The sequence below is a fragment of the Triturus cristatus genome, chromosome 5_2 (genome assembly GCF_964204655.1).
Source record: "Triturus cristatus chromosome 5_2, aTriCri1.1, whole genome shotgun sequence".
Lineage (NCBI taxonomy): Eukaryota > Metazoa > Chordata > Amphibia > Caudata > Salamandridae > Triturus > Triturus cristatus.
Window position 1 is genome coordinate 476,035,772 of NC_140588.1, and position 14,822 is coordinate 476,050,593.

The 14,822-nt window shown below is 44.3% G+C and overlaps 1 protein-coding gene across 1 annotated transcript in view; it reads right to left on the reverse strand.

Moving 5' to 3' along the window:
- Nucleotides 1–1,136: 1,136 nt before the first annotated feature.
- The window catches only part of NME8 (NME/NM23 family member 8), a 1,023,835-nt gene continuing 1,010,149 nt past the window's right edge, over nt 1,137–14,822 (reverse strand). The window contains exon 17 of the mRNA XM_085606381.1: nt 1,137–2,783. The gene's annotated coding sequence lies outside the window, so the exon portion shown is untranslated. The remainder of the gene's footprint in view (nt 2,784–14,822) is intronic.

Here is a 14,822-nt window from a genome sequence, read left to right on the forward strand (position 1 = left end):
TATTTGTAAAGCGCACATTCACCCCAACCAGGGTATCTTGGCGATGAATAAAAGATGTTTATTGTTACCCAACTTATTGGTACTCATTTTATCAACCTCAGATGGATGAAAGGCAGAGTGGACCAGCTGGGATTTGAACCCATGACCATGAGGTCCAACACAGGTCCCTGCAGTGGATGCATTAGTCCACTGAGCCGCCAGACCCAGCTGGAATAGCGCTGGACGCCCCATTGCTGTGGCAGCCATGCATTTTAAAAATATCCTAACATAACCATTATTGCCTACGTATAATAGGTAAGCGCTCAGTCATGGTTTATGCAATCTTCACTCAAATAATTGGCTATGTTATATTTTACAGCAAGGATGTCCAATCATCCTGTGGAGAAAACTCACATCTTATGTTGCTCTAACATGGGAGTAATGTCTTTGCCATTTACTACCTTTCACTTGTATGCTTGTTAAAAACACACTTATCTTGATTGATATGAAAAAATACACAACGCCTTCCTTTAAAATGGCTGGAAATTTCCACTTGAGTTCAACTGCTCGGCAAAACAGTTGTGAATTAATAAGCATATCTGCATTCAGCAACCTGCTAGGACATTTACTCATCTGGGATTCTATCACTCTGCACTGGACTTGTAACCCTTTGGATGTTTGTCCCTTGCTTGTAAATTAGTCACAACACTTGCTCCTTTTCAAAAGTAAATGTATGAAGAATAAAAACAGAAGGATGTTATATACCTTTCTAATTTTTCTCTTTAAAACAAAATATGTACCCAACTGCAACAGTTTTTTAATGAAATACATTTATCATTGTGCACATAGACATATATATGTATACAAATATATTTATCAGATATACCTTTAATAATTTTCACAGGAATATTGCAATTATGTTTTTGCTTTTCTAGGTATCCCTCTTTTTTGGTCACATATGTTAATCATTTTAAGTATGAATGATAAATGTAGAATGAATTAATGTTTATTGCCAGTTTTCATTGCAACATTATAATCAAGTTGGCTTTAATATATTTGTAGAATTCAACCTGCGTTGCATTTTCTGTTCTAAAAATACCTGTTATTGATTTGTTAATAAAGTGCTCTGAAACTTATAATTTAATTTCTTGTTTATTATCATAATTCAGAAAATAAATAAATAGCATTAGGTCTGTCTCTTTTAGTTGTTTATTCTAAAAGATTAAACAGTGACCAGATAATGTTATATAAGTAAGGAAGCGAGCGTGGAGAACTAGAGAGGAACTTCATGCCAGGAAATTAAGACAAGACATGCCATGCAGAATGACTTCACCTACTTTTGTTGAAGGTTCAAGGGAGGAGCATTTAGCCTTCACTTGCTGAGCTTATCAGCCTTCCTTCCGGTGCAGACAAGAAGAGAAGACCATGCTATTATATTGAATAGTTTCTTCATTGATCAAAGAAGGTATGAGAGTGTAAACCATCTTTCAAACTCAAACTAGGCTTTTTTGTTGTTGTAGAGCTTAGTTTAGTAAGCCAAAGTTATGAGGGTGGTGATGATATACAGTTACACAGCAATATTTTCACGTGTTCTTCGCATTACTTGTAAATGTTGCAGCTACTATTTTGTTTGTCCTTATAAGAGTCACTACACATATTGTGCATACTAGGATAGAATTTTTATTTTTAAATAACATTATAAAATATATCCATTGTTTCCTAATGTGCCAGAGTGTGCCTTTGTAAAATGAAAGACAGTTTGGATTATGCTAATTATTCCTGTGATACTGTATACAACTGATTTTTACTGAAAAAGTATCTTACTCGAGTACTGCATTGGATTGCGGGGTTGTTGCGGTCCAACTAGCTTTCTGCCTTGTGTTGGCACATAGACCAAATCCTTAGTCCCAAGGGGTCTAGAAAGCCTGTTTTAGAAAACATATCAACTATTCGATGTCATTTCCTGTGATGTCAATACATGCCAAAAGTCTTAGGATGCTACTGTGCCTGGAATTTTGGTGAATAAACAACCATGGAGAACCGTTACACCTGCAGACATTCTGCAGCACGAGTACTAGACTCTATTGCATAGGGTTTGGAAATATTTGCTATAATTTTTTATACTAGGATACTGACCAATATTTGTAGGTACCACATATGCAAGTTCCATGACTTCTCAGAACAAAAAAAGGGCTGTGGGGGGTTCACATAAAATTGCCCTTCTGGGGTCTCAAAAAAGTCTCTGCACTCTCTGGACGGACCAGTCCTGTGAAATAGCCCAAATGTAAGGCTGTGTGATTCCTTTCAGTTGTTTATGTTCCAGAGAAGCATATGCTATGGAAACAGGTTTGAGGGCCATGAAATATCTACTTGGAGGGCTGCTATCCCTAGCTTCAACGAGGTTTGAAGTCTCATCTTGTCCCTCAATATATATAGAATCCTCACAGCATAGATTGTATTGCACAACCTTGATTACTTTTCAAGAGCAAATAACGTCACTGTTACACAAGCGCTGTCATTCAAGCTATTCCATCAGCATTCTCTAAAAGTTATATCCTACATAGCAGTCTGTAAAAATAACAAAAAAGCAACCACTAGTGTTACATGGTATTTAATCAAAAGAAGCTAGATTTTCGGACAATAATGTCAAGTATTTTAGTGAATACAGCGCAGAGTCAGAGAACTTAATATTCCAAGTATCTTCAGCTTCTGAGCGCTGTCAATCTGATTTTCATTTGACTGAATAAACAGTAGAGTGAATGATATGCTACTTTTTATTCCAGGACATAATTTGCTGCTTTCATCTGAAAGAGAAATACATTTTAAATTATAACCTATGCGGTTGCTCACCATTCATTGATCAACCTCTACTTAAATTATTTCCAAAATGTCCATTGAAACACTGTAGGACACATTTGATACCACATAAAACATCTCTTTCATTCAGTCATTGATTTTGGCCTTAACACATATTTTGGCAAAAACACATACAAAAGTCATAGTGAATGAAGACTGAGTAAAATACATCAATAAAGTTTCCTTTCCATGTGCATGATTTCGTAAGAAGATTTGACCCATGGAAATATATTGGAACACACAGCTTCACAAATGAAAACTATGCCAAGCCCGATAGGCTTGCATGTCTTGACTGTTTATTAGGACTAACCAGCGCCACCACTCAGGCTGCCCAGCCATCACATAGAGTGTAAGTTAAAGTATGAATTGTATTACTGCTTTTGTTTTACTTCCCACTTGTCCTTTTCCCAATTCACACATGTCCTTATTTCTGCACTTCTTTTTACTATTTATTTAATGTATGTATGTTCATAAAAACTAAAAGACCGAATTTGTTGATGAAACTGATTTGATTATTGATTGAGGGGGTTGAAACCTTTCTTAATAAGCAACCACAATCCTTGTCAGGGTGAAGTCATAAGCAAATCCAAAATTAACCTGTGCTCAACCCTCTGGTAGCTTGACACAGAGAAGTCAGGCTTATCTTAGAGGCAATGTGTATAGAATGTATGCAGCACATCAAAAAGTAATAAAGTGGAAACACAACACAAGAACATTTCCACACCAAATTAGAAAAAAAAGAGTACATTTTAATAAATAAATCAAGAGCAGAATGACAAAACTCTAATCAGTAGGACTGGAGATAGGCAGTATTAAAGATGTCAGTGAATATAGCGCCAAAAGCACAAAGTGCTGGACTAGGGCAAAGTCACAAGTTTAGGCCAACTGTGATGGAGCACAGGCTGGCTACAGAGACCCAGGTGAGCCTGCTGGATAAGAGCTCCTAAACTCCTGGTTGTGGAATGTTGCAAGGTCCTGCTTCGAGAATGTGTCACGCAGCGGAGGAGATGCGTCATGCAACATCGGTTCCAAGGAGATAAGAGGCTGCGATGTGAGGTCCTGCATCATCATCGAGGAGGCTGTCGACGAGTTACTTGCAATGCGAGGGCCTGCGTCGGGAATGCATTGCGTAGCGGTGGATCTGATGAGGCTGAAAAGTCCATGCAGCAGAGATGATGTGTCGGTTCTGCTCGTGCTGCGCTGCGTAGCAGAGGAGATGTGCCAGTTCTTCTGGGACCACAAATGAGCTGGCAGAGCACCTTCAGGCCCACTTCCAAGTGTCCAGGACTGGGGTGGCACCACTTGACAGGGAACGACTCACAGTTGCAGAGTCCAAGTGCAGGTTACAAGAAACTAAACTTTGATGTTCCTAGGTTGCAGGTCCAGTCCTTCTCACCCAGGCAAAGGGTTTGCAGAGCAGAAGGTCAAAAATCCTTTAGGTCTGCAGTCCAGCAGAGTGGCAGTCCTTTCACCAGCTCAGAGTCCTTCTTCCTGGAAGAGTTTTCCACAGGTCCAGAAATGTACTGAAGAATTGGGTTGAGGGCCCAATATTTATACATTGTGCCCACTTTGAAGTAGGAGCAGGTTCTGGAGGTTTCCAACTCCAGATGTGTTTAGAACGTCCTACCTCCCTGTCTCCAACCTGTCTGTGGTCACACTAGACCAGTGTCAAATGCTTTTGTGAATGTGCTGTGGCAGAGCCTTTGTGATGTGTAACGTAGGTGACTCCTCCTCCCCCTCTCATCAAGTTAGAGATTGCCTATCCTGCCAACACCTATGCTCTGTTGTCTCATCATCTAGGAGCAATACACAAAGACCCACTGCCAGCTACACCTAGTCATGTGGTCCTCGATACAAACTGCAGGCACCAAATGGTTGGAACAAGAAAGCATTAATTTTCTGAAAGTGGCATTTACTGAATTTTGACTCAAAATCTTACTTTTCATTTAAAGAGGTTTTTTAATTCCAATTCTTGAGACACCAACCTCAACATTCCAACCTGCTCTCAATTGAACATTTGCATTTATTCAATCAAATAAGTTAACCCAATGTTATTCTAGTCAGAGGTAGGCCTTGCAGTAGTGAAAAACAAATTTAAGAGTTTCTCACTAAATGGACATGAACAAATTTAAAGTACATGTTCTACATTCTAAATACACTGCACTCTCACTACTGGTTGTTTATGGCCTACCCTAGCAGTCCTACCCTAGGGGTGACTTATATGTATCAAAACGGAAGATTTACGCCTGGCAAAAGGTTTATTTTGTCTGGTTAAAATTGTAGTTTAAAACTGCACATACAGGCTGCAATGGCAGACCTGAGACATGTTTAAAAGGCTACTTAAGTGGGTGGCACAATGAATACTAAAAGATCACTAGTAACATTTAATTTGCAGGCCGTGGGTACGTGTAGGTCCACTTTACTAGTGTCTTACAAATAAATTAAATGTGCCATGTAATGTAAGGCAATTTAACCATGTGTAATGGGGAAAGCACAAGCACTTTAGCACTGGTTAGCAGAGGTAAAGTGTGCAGACTCCTAAAAGCCAACAAAAACGGGTTCAGAAAACAGGAAGTTCAAGTCAAAAGGTTTGGGAATGACCATACTGTTAGGGCCAACTCCAACAGTGTGTAAATATGCTGTCTAAAACAACAAGCGTTCAAAGTGGTTAATCATTTTTTTCTTTATGTTAGTGAAAAGATATTGGGCCATATGTACGTAGCCTAATACCGGTCGGTAACGGCCGATTTTCGGTAATTATACCGTTACCGACCGGTATTGAGGCTGTTGACATGTAGGGGGCTCATTTCTGTATTCGGTAATTTACCGAATCGGTAAAATTACCGAATCGGTAATTTTACCGATTCGGTAAATACCGAATACAGAAATGAGATGTAGGGGGACTGTGTGGTGGGTGTGGGGATTCGTTATTTACCACCAACTAATAGTTGGTGGTAAATGACGAATATGTGTGAAAATGCATTTTTGTGCACTGTGAGGTGTGCAATGTGGCAGACATACATGCCCCTAGGGCATGTATGTGCGCCACATGTGCACACATGGACGTATCAGGGGTGCAACAGGGTGTCAATGTGACACCCTGCCACCCTTGAATGTGCTCCCCCCATTACCGAATCGGTATTTACCGATTCGGTAATGAGGCATACCTTCCCATTGATTCAATCAATGGGAAGGTATGCCTCATTACCGAATCGGTAAATACCGATTCGGTAATTACCGACTTACTCCGATTCGGTAACATTTACCGAATTATTACCTACATACACTTTACCGATTCTTAAATACCGAATCGGTATGATTCGGTATTTTAGAATCGGTAAAGTGTATGCCACCTACATATGGCCCATTGAATTTTAACAAATTTACATTTGCAGTTCTGTTGCTTAGTATTTAAATCTTTTGCCTATATAGTCCACTTAGTTTTTTTTCAGTTATTTTTGTATAATACTTTACTTCAGACTACTTTCTTACTTTGATCATGTAATGCATAAACTGGAAAAGGTCACTGATTTGCTTGGAAAATTGTGCGGATTTTTAGCTGTAGTTCTTAACTTTGCCAATGTTACTTGTGCTGAGCACTGGCATGTATTTCTTAACAAAGGAACATATTTATGCTCATCTTTCACATGCAGGCGCCCTCTATTTTTGTGCAACATATCAGAGGATTGTTTAACAATTAATACATTCAAAAATAGTTATACCAGTGCATTCAGGCCATTCTTAAAACACTGGGTGACCTGGAATAGTCCAAATTGTCAAATTTAGAGGAGCATGTTGGTAAGTAGGTAGTGTTGGTCTTGGCATTCGGCAGCATTGGCAGGGGAAATGCACGGTGCAAGCTGCAGTGGGATTCATGTGAACTGCCACTGGCCCTAGCACTTATTTATTTTTCACAAACTGAGCACTGTCTAGCTGCTTTCACAGTGGCAGGATTTTGTAGGAATTGCCTTTCGGAATTTTCAACCTGGTCCAAAGTGATTCTCCTCTGCTATTGTCCTGCATCTGCTGATATCTCTAGCCACTTAGATAAAACCTAATATTACCCACAACGTTTCCATTGAGCAATATGGATGCCTCTGATCTAGGCAGACATTGACATACATCCACACTTTACATATTATCTTCCCTCGCAGGAGTATTCCAGATTACAACCTGGGCATAGGTATGATAAATCAAACCTATGTAAATCTGTACCTGGTTTGGCCTGCACCTGCTTCTTGAGCTTGCTCCTTTTGCTGCCCACCATATTCTAAGGGGTGGCTAACCAACAGCATAATATTGATTAAAATGCTCAGCAGAGAAAGACCCCCTTCTGTATCTATATCAGTGCATGAATCTATAGCGAGATTCTGACTTGTCCCACGCCTCAGGCCAGTGATATGAGCAAATTATCAGCTTTTTAAAAATGTGATATTTCTATACATATCGATGCCTCCTAAAATATTTATATCATCCTAGGTAGCATGATCCTTTTGCGCAGGACCAGTCTGACGATTACACACTGTCAGCCTCAGCCAGAATAACCCACTATGGGGTATATTCTCAAGAACGTGTGATGGGGTATATTCTCAAGAACGTGTGATAACCATCGCAAAAGTAACTTAACACAACTCTCAACATCGCAGTCCATTGCGGAAAATGTACGCCGTGTTAACCAAGTATTCACAACACACCGGTACCATGTGATAGTCTCCAGATAACGCATCAACTGACTGCGTTAAAATCAACGCCATGCTGCAAAAATGCGAAACACAAACGCAAAAAAAGCTGCGACGCCCCAAAGCCGATACAAAAAGCAGCGAAAACCAGCGACATGCCAACAATTCACACATGTCATGCAGGAAAATAACCTATAAAAGCAACAAAAAGAAACCCACCAAAACCAGTTCAAACTGCATAGCACCATGGATGCACCCGTACTGAGTGCAGAGGACAAGCCGAACTCCACAAGCCCCACGGAGAACCAGCCAGGAACCCCGTGTTTGGGGAAGGGCAAGGAGAAGAGGAAGAGAAAGACGGGGTTCAGTCCCCAGGAAGACCGGATCATCGTCACGGAGGTGATAGAACACCATCAACAACTGTTCATCACTTCCACTGCGGCACTGGCAAACCAAACGGAAATATGGCAGTCTATCGTTCTCAACCTCAATGCAGTCGGAGTGTCGAGGAGGTCAATGGAGGAGGTCAAGAGGCACTGGCATGAAGTGTACAGTCAAACCAAGGAGAAGCTCACGCCAACAGGAAGGCAGGAAGGGTGATTGGAGGTGGAAGTCCTGCGCCACAGGAGGAGCTGGAGGAAATGGTGGCCACAGTCATCAGTGCGGAGACTGTGGCAGAAGTTGGGGGCATGGACACAGCTCGAAATGACCTGACCCAACAGCAACAGGGTGAGTAACCACCAGGGACTTGGGGGAGGGGAAATGGGCACAATGGCACACATGCACAATCATGTGTAGCATACTGCACACGCACAATGACTGCGGAACATGTCCCTGATACACTTGCAACACTGTAGCACACATACAAACACCAAGTAGACCCCTGTCCACCATGTGCACATATGGGCCCCCTCCAAATCACCAACGACACAACCGAGCCATGCACATGTAATGAATCCAGAAAAGCAGCTGCTGTGTGAGCAACACTGACTATGCAAGTGACACTGCATGACCGATAACATGGCAGCAGCCAAAATACATGACATGGTGCACGATTCGACATGGAGGTGGCCCAGTGAGGATCACCTCCGTAAAGGAGCAGGTCACACTCTGACATATCCACGTGCACCCACAACCCATGCCATCCAATATACGTAGCAAACGAAAAATGCACAAGGCCACAAAATCTGTCCAGGAGCACATATGACCCAAGTCGCAAACATTTCAGCCACCGAAAAGCACACAATTCAAAGGCACACTGCCTCAAAGGGATAAGGGTACACAAAATTAGAGCTGCAGGGGCAACTCCCCCACAATGCAGCACACACACATAGCAATCACAGAACATCAGCTATGAAGGCAATGTAGTCCGAAGTGCAACACCTACACCACAGGACAGAGGACACAACAGGTTCCGCTTGTGTGTAGTAACTGTCCACTCACGTCCGGTATTATCTGACACTGTGTGATGATAATGTACGGGAACTGCCACACATCCGTCATGTAGTCGAAAATCCCACTGTCTGCCATCAAATAGCTAGCTCCACCAAAACAGTCACAATGTGCCTTGTCATGCAGTCTGTATGTAAACATCTGCAAAGCGTCAACATACATGGAACACACTGTTAACCTGCATCTCCCCTTAACATTGCAGAGGGACAATCAAGACCTACTGCAAAGCAGACCACAAATCCCATCATTGATGATGTAGAGGACAACCTGCACATATGTCAAGACACCCTCCAACGGATAATGGACAGCCTCTGCACCCCACTCCACCCCCAGGAGCAGGGCAGGCCAGCTGCCTCGAGGTGACCACACTACCTGCACAGACCACACAGCAGGAAACACACACCATCACGGCTGTCTCCCAGGACCCCCACGAACAATACATGGAATTCAAATGCCGTGTGTTGGGTTGCCAGGTGGAGTTGGGGGTGGGTTTCAAGCTTGTGGCAGCCAAACTCGATGCCATATGTGGGTGTCTGAGTCCCATCAGGGACCATGTACAGTCCCTAACGGACACCCCTTGTCCGCATCATGCTCACCGACAATCCTTGGCTGACTTCGCTGGGGCCATTACTTGGATACAGGAACTGTCTAGTCAGACAGGTGCCAATGATGACAGCACATAGGTGGCACAGATGCGGAGGACAATGGAGACCATGGAGCAGATGCAGGCTGAAGGCATGGCTGCCACGGCTGAACACCAGCGAGATGTAGCTGGGATCATCCATGCCCTGCAGTTCATTATCTTGCCATTGCTTTCACTGAGCCAGTCCCAGAGAACTGCAGCGGGAACTTCAACACACACATCTCCGACCCCTGATGTGTCAGTGGCACACAGTGATGCAGCCCCATCACCTTCGCACCCTGATGTGTCAGTGGCACACACTGATGGAGCCATTACACCGCCACACACATGGGACACACCAGACACAGAAGAAGTATCGGAGGAGTAAGATGTGGATGGTAATTACTGCGTGAAGAAGGAGGTGGTAGAATCCATCACCGCCAGATGGCCTATTCCTGCCTGGTTCTGCCCTATGCATCATGCCCTGGGACAACACCTTCCACTGACCCCCAGAACACTCTGCGAAATCCACCCGGACCCTGACATGGACTGCCACATCTTCACTGCTTGACAATTGCACAGCAATCCTGCTGCCGACTGCACTCTCCCTCTTCCAAATCACTTTTTAATCCCCAAAGGACTCTGGTTGGCCCACCACTGGGCCTCCATGTTATGTGTGCGTGGATGGCCATGTACAGCTCCAGCTCCGTCATTCACCAGAATGTGAATAAAACATTCAAAATCACACAGGTGTGTCATGAGTATGTTCACTCACGTATGAAAGTATGGCTGGATGAAGGGACTATGTTTGCACAAGAACGTACAACCTGGTGAATGACATCAATGCGCATGTTTATCCCTGAGACACATGGCCAATTGGATGACTGTGAAGGTGAGTACTAACTGTGTCTCCATTGCACATTAACAACAATCTCACAACCCCCCAATGTAGGCACGCATCCATGTATTGAATAGGGCTGTGTGTAGGAATGACCGAATCAATAGCAGGCCAGGAGTGGTGCCCTACATCACATGTGACAAAAGAACTTTACGTCGCATACCTACTCACACACATCTGTGTGGACACATTCTGTTATGATTTATGACATTGCTCCACATGGTCAGAGGTTGGACACCATACTCACATTGCTGAAGACATGTAAGTGCACAGGTCTGCCAGCAACTATCCCAAGACAATGTCTGGCTCACAGAGGTGGAGCTGTCCAAAGGAACCCACCCCATTGTACATGCATCAGTCAGACCCTCCCTGTGTAGGGATGATGCTCATTGTGGCACACCAGTGGTCAATCTAATCAACACTCATCACAGTTAGACACCAGTGAAGTTGCGTAGACTTTATTGGCATGTGCGTGTCATTACAGACAAGACAACAGCCACAACATGCAGGGACATGCTTAAGACACTTACACGCAGCATGGGAACATGTTGAGGTGCACGAAATGGGGAGGCAGAAATGAACACCAATCATTACGGATGACAGCGGTCTCAGCCCACCTTGCCTTGATGGACGAGTCATGTGTTGTTTGGCAACTGTCCTTTGCCCTGTGTGAGGGGGCACGACTTACAGCCCCTGGGGTCTGCATAGTGCTCTGCCACCAGAATGCGCCAATTATCTGCTCTGCTGACAGTGATCAGGTGAAAGGGTCCGACATGGTCACATGTCGTGCTACATTGCCATGTGTGTGTTCTCCCCCCAGCAGTGTGTCCCAATTTGTAACATTGCCAAACGACGCTGTGCTGCTCCGACCATGGAACTGCATCACCTTGCACAGGTGTGTGTACACACGAGTAGTCCCACGCACATGCATTCAGAGTCCAGACAAAGGCAGACATGTCCTCTGTTGTGATGAGATATGTGAGCATTCCCCACGATGCAACAAGGTTTTGGGACCTGTGCTGTGGGTGACAATCCAATGTGGCTGCAGGAACGTAGTTACTCGTCCATGAATGCCAGCGCAGCTTCATGTGCAATGTGTTCCAATAGTACGTCGTTGTCAGGTTCAAGGAACACCAGGGTGAGTCACTCCATTAACTGGTCCGGGCAGATGTGCTCAGTCCACGCTGTTTCCCCAATCCGCAACACAGCCCAATAGGGGAGCGCCTCGATGTGGTCACTACACACGAGGAGTTGTGCAATTTCCCATGCGCAACTACCAGCAAATACGCCAAAGATCCGTGCATCCCATGCACGGCTATCCCAGTGACTCTACAGTTCGTAGGCCAGCAAGGGGCACACTGTCAGGTCATAATCCAGTTCAGCTACCGTTGCGTTGGATAGGCAGACCTCCATGGGCGACTCAAATATGCATGATCGACAGTGGAACCAGGGCTGGATGCAGGTGAGGTAGGCAAGACGGAAACTCAGACAGAAACTGATACGCAACACTGCCATTGGCATGGATCCCAACAGATGCAGCATTCATGCATGGTACAGTTCCACGTGACAGGGGTTGTGCATGTGCCCGGGAATGCCTGCCATTGCGTTTTTTGGTCTCGTGGCACCGGCACTCCTCAGACCTGCGGCAGTTCGGTGGACGATATGCCACAGCTCTGGGCAATGAGTTGTATGTGTTTGCAACGTTTGGAAGTATGGGTAGTTTTTAGCCAATTTGTCAAGGGCATCCCTTGCAGGTGTAGGTCGTGCAGGGACAAGTGTGTGTGGGGTGTGGGCACATTGGTGTCTCATTAGCGCAGTTCGTGGTGTGGGAGTCGTCGGAGGCTGGTATGGTATCTCGTGCAGGGTGTGCCAGCCGCATTCAGGACCAAGGTCGGGTTTTCGGTTGGCCTTCAGCCTTGTGTGTTCAGACAAAGGGGCTTTCATTCCTGATTTCTGTCTGGCCACTGCTTGTATTGCTTATATGAGATGTGGAATTCGTGCTGACTTTGATGCCAGGCCTGTGATTTGGTGTGCACAGATTTCGAGACACACTCAGTTGTTGGCATGTTTACATGAGCCAAGGGCCTGATTGGCCTTGAGCTCCTTGTTCAGTCTCTCTCTTTCTCTCTCTCGTTCTTTCTCTCTCTCTCTTTCTCTCTCTCCCTGTCCTTTGATGAGTGCCTGACACACCTTCTTATCTTGGATATTGTCTTGCAGGCTGAGTGTCACAGATTGTCCAGGGATGCCCCATAATGACTCTTCAAAATAGTTGTTTGGTGACAAATTAGGATGTGACATTTTGTTTGGTCTTTCAATGGTGAATGTATGGATCAGGGTTTCAGTGCTCACATGTATGTTGATTGTTGCGATTGTGCGACATCAGGCGGGTCCTTTTGTTCATGTTTTTGTGTCGTTGATGTGTAGTGTGTTGGTCCGGGGAAGTGGTGGGGCCCCTGGGGGTTGGTGGCCCTGTGGGTGGTGGCAGTGGGTGTTGTGGCCCTCTTGGGTGTCTGGCACGCATGTTCAGTGGCTCCATGTCATCTGTTGTTCTCCAGGTGTGGCTCTGGGCTTGGCTCCCTTTTCTGGTGCAGGTTGTCATCCGACTTTGCACCAGGTCAGCGCAGGTGTTAATTTCCTGCAGCTAACGCGCCTTATCGCATGTTTCGTGGTCTTTGTGGCTGGTCGTTGAGAATGTTGTGGAGTGGTGTTGTCGCGGCTTTTTGCTCGGAAACGCCTACTCTGCATCTCATTAGCGATAGCTGCCGCGGTCATCTATGGTGATGTTTTTTGCGGCTGCTATCGCAGGTAAACTGGTGCTGTGGGCTGTTAGCACCGGCTTGTGAATGGTGTGATACTTTTATCGCGACTTTAGCTGCGATAAAGTTGCGTTAACTCGGCGAAAGCTCCTTGAGAGTATGCCCCTATGTGTTTTTATAGCCTGTGTGCATCTATACTGGTACTGCTTAATCCAGACTTCTAAAACATGTAGATTGTGAACCACTGGTAGCTCTCCAGCTACCTGTAAGGAGCTCTCCTGTGTGCAGCCCAGCCTGCTAAATCAGAAGCTTTTGCTTGTTGAATAAATATACGTATACCAAAATTGATCAACGTGCATTAGAGATGAAAATGTGTGTATTTTCAGAACTCTTAACCTAATATTTGGAAAGAAATGGTTGAATTTCTAAATATATTTGAGTGCTAAACCGTGTGGCATTGGGGAGAAGTAAAACTCATTTAGTACCTTGGTGCCAAGTGTATTGCAGGCATGGAGCTTAAGTATTACCCACCTAGAAGCATTACCCATGTAAAGCCTTTTTTACATTACAGCTGGAAGGCTTGCCTGATGCACTGAGCTGAAAATGTTGCATATGGTGACCTCTGTCTAATGTGGACACTGTTACTATGCTAATAATACAGAAAAGGTTAGAGACCCCCAGCCTAGTCTATTTGTATCCCGCCTCAACCACAGTGGTAAAATGGTTGTCTTTCTTCACTCCCAGGCAGCTCCGAAAGGGTAGATGCATAATTTGCCATTCACATTGAACCCTGAAATGACCAGCAGTTCTCCAATTCTTCCAAGCAAACAAAGAACAACCTAGGTGGGTCTGGTCATGCACTCTAGCAGATCATCAGCCTAGAATGACACTACATGCTGCCTCATATGACATCTATGCCCCCTTCAGCCAGTTTGCAATTCAATTAAATGCCATTGTATTAAAAGTGATAGCAAACAATAGAATCTACAGATGACATCCATGCTGTTGGTCCACCTGACCCATTTTGATTCTAGCTGGAGGCTTAAAGTCAAGGATCTTGATCCACTGAAACGTTCTTGGACCAATGTTCATCACATCTCCTGCTCTGAAGAAGTAATCATTTGCTACAGAGATAAAAGCTTTTTAAGCACCAAGCAAAGCCCCACTAATACTGCTTCAGATCCCTTTTGCCTTTCCATTATTTGATTTAGTCTTCTCAGGTTTCAACTCATATTATTCCATGGAATAAATCCAGATTGATCACTGTGTATCAACCTCTATATTACTCTTTGGATTCTACACAGTAGGTCCTCGCTCAGAACTGTCATGTCAAATGAGCATTCTAAATATTCTACATCACCACACACACCCTACAGTAGCTGTCCAGTTAGGCCAACAGTACTATCAATGCTTCTCTCCGCAGCTCTGGCAGCACAATTTTGTCTGTGGCCCAGTCATAAGTTCTTAGAGGTTTAGGGAACAACAGCCTACTTCATGTTTAATAGAATTGCACCAGTAGCCTATTCCTTCCAGAGATTGGAGTGGTTCTTAAAATGCAGCCCTCTCTAGACCATTGAGTC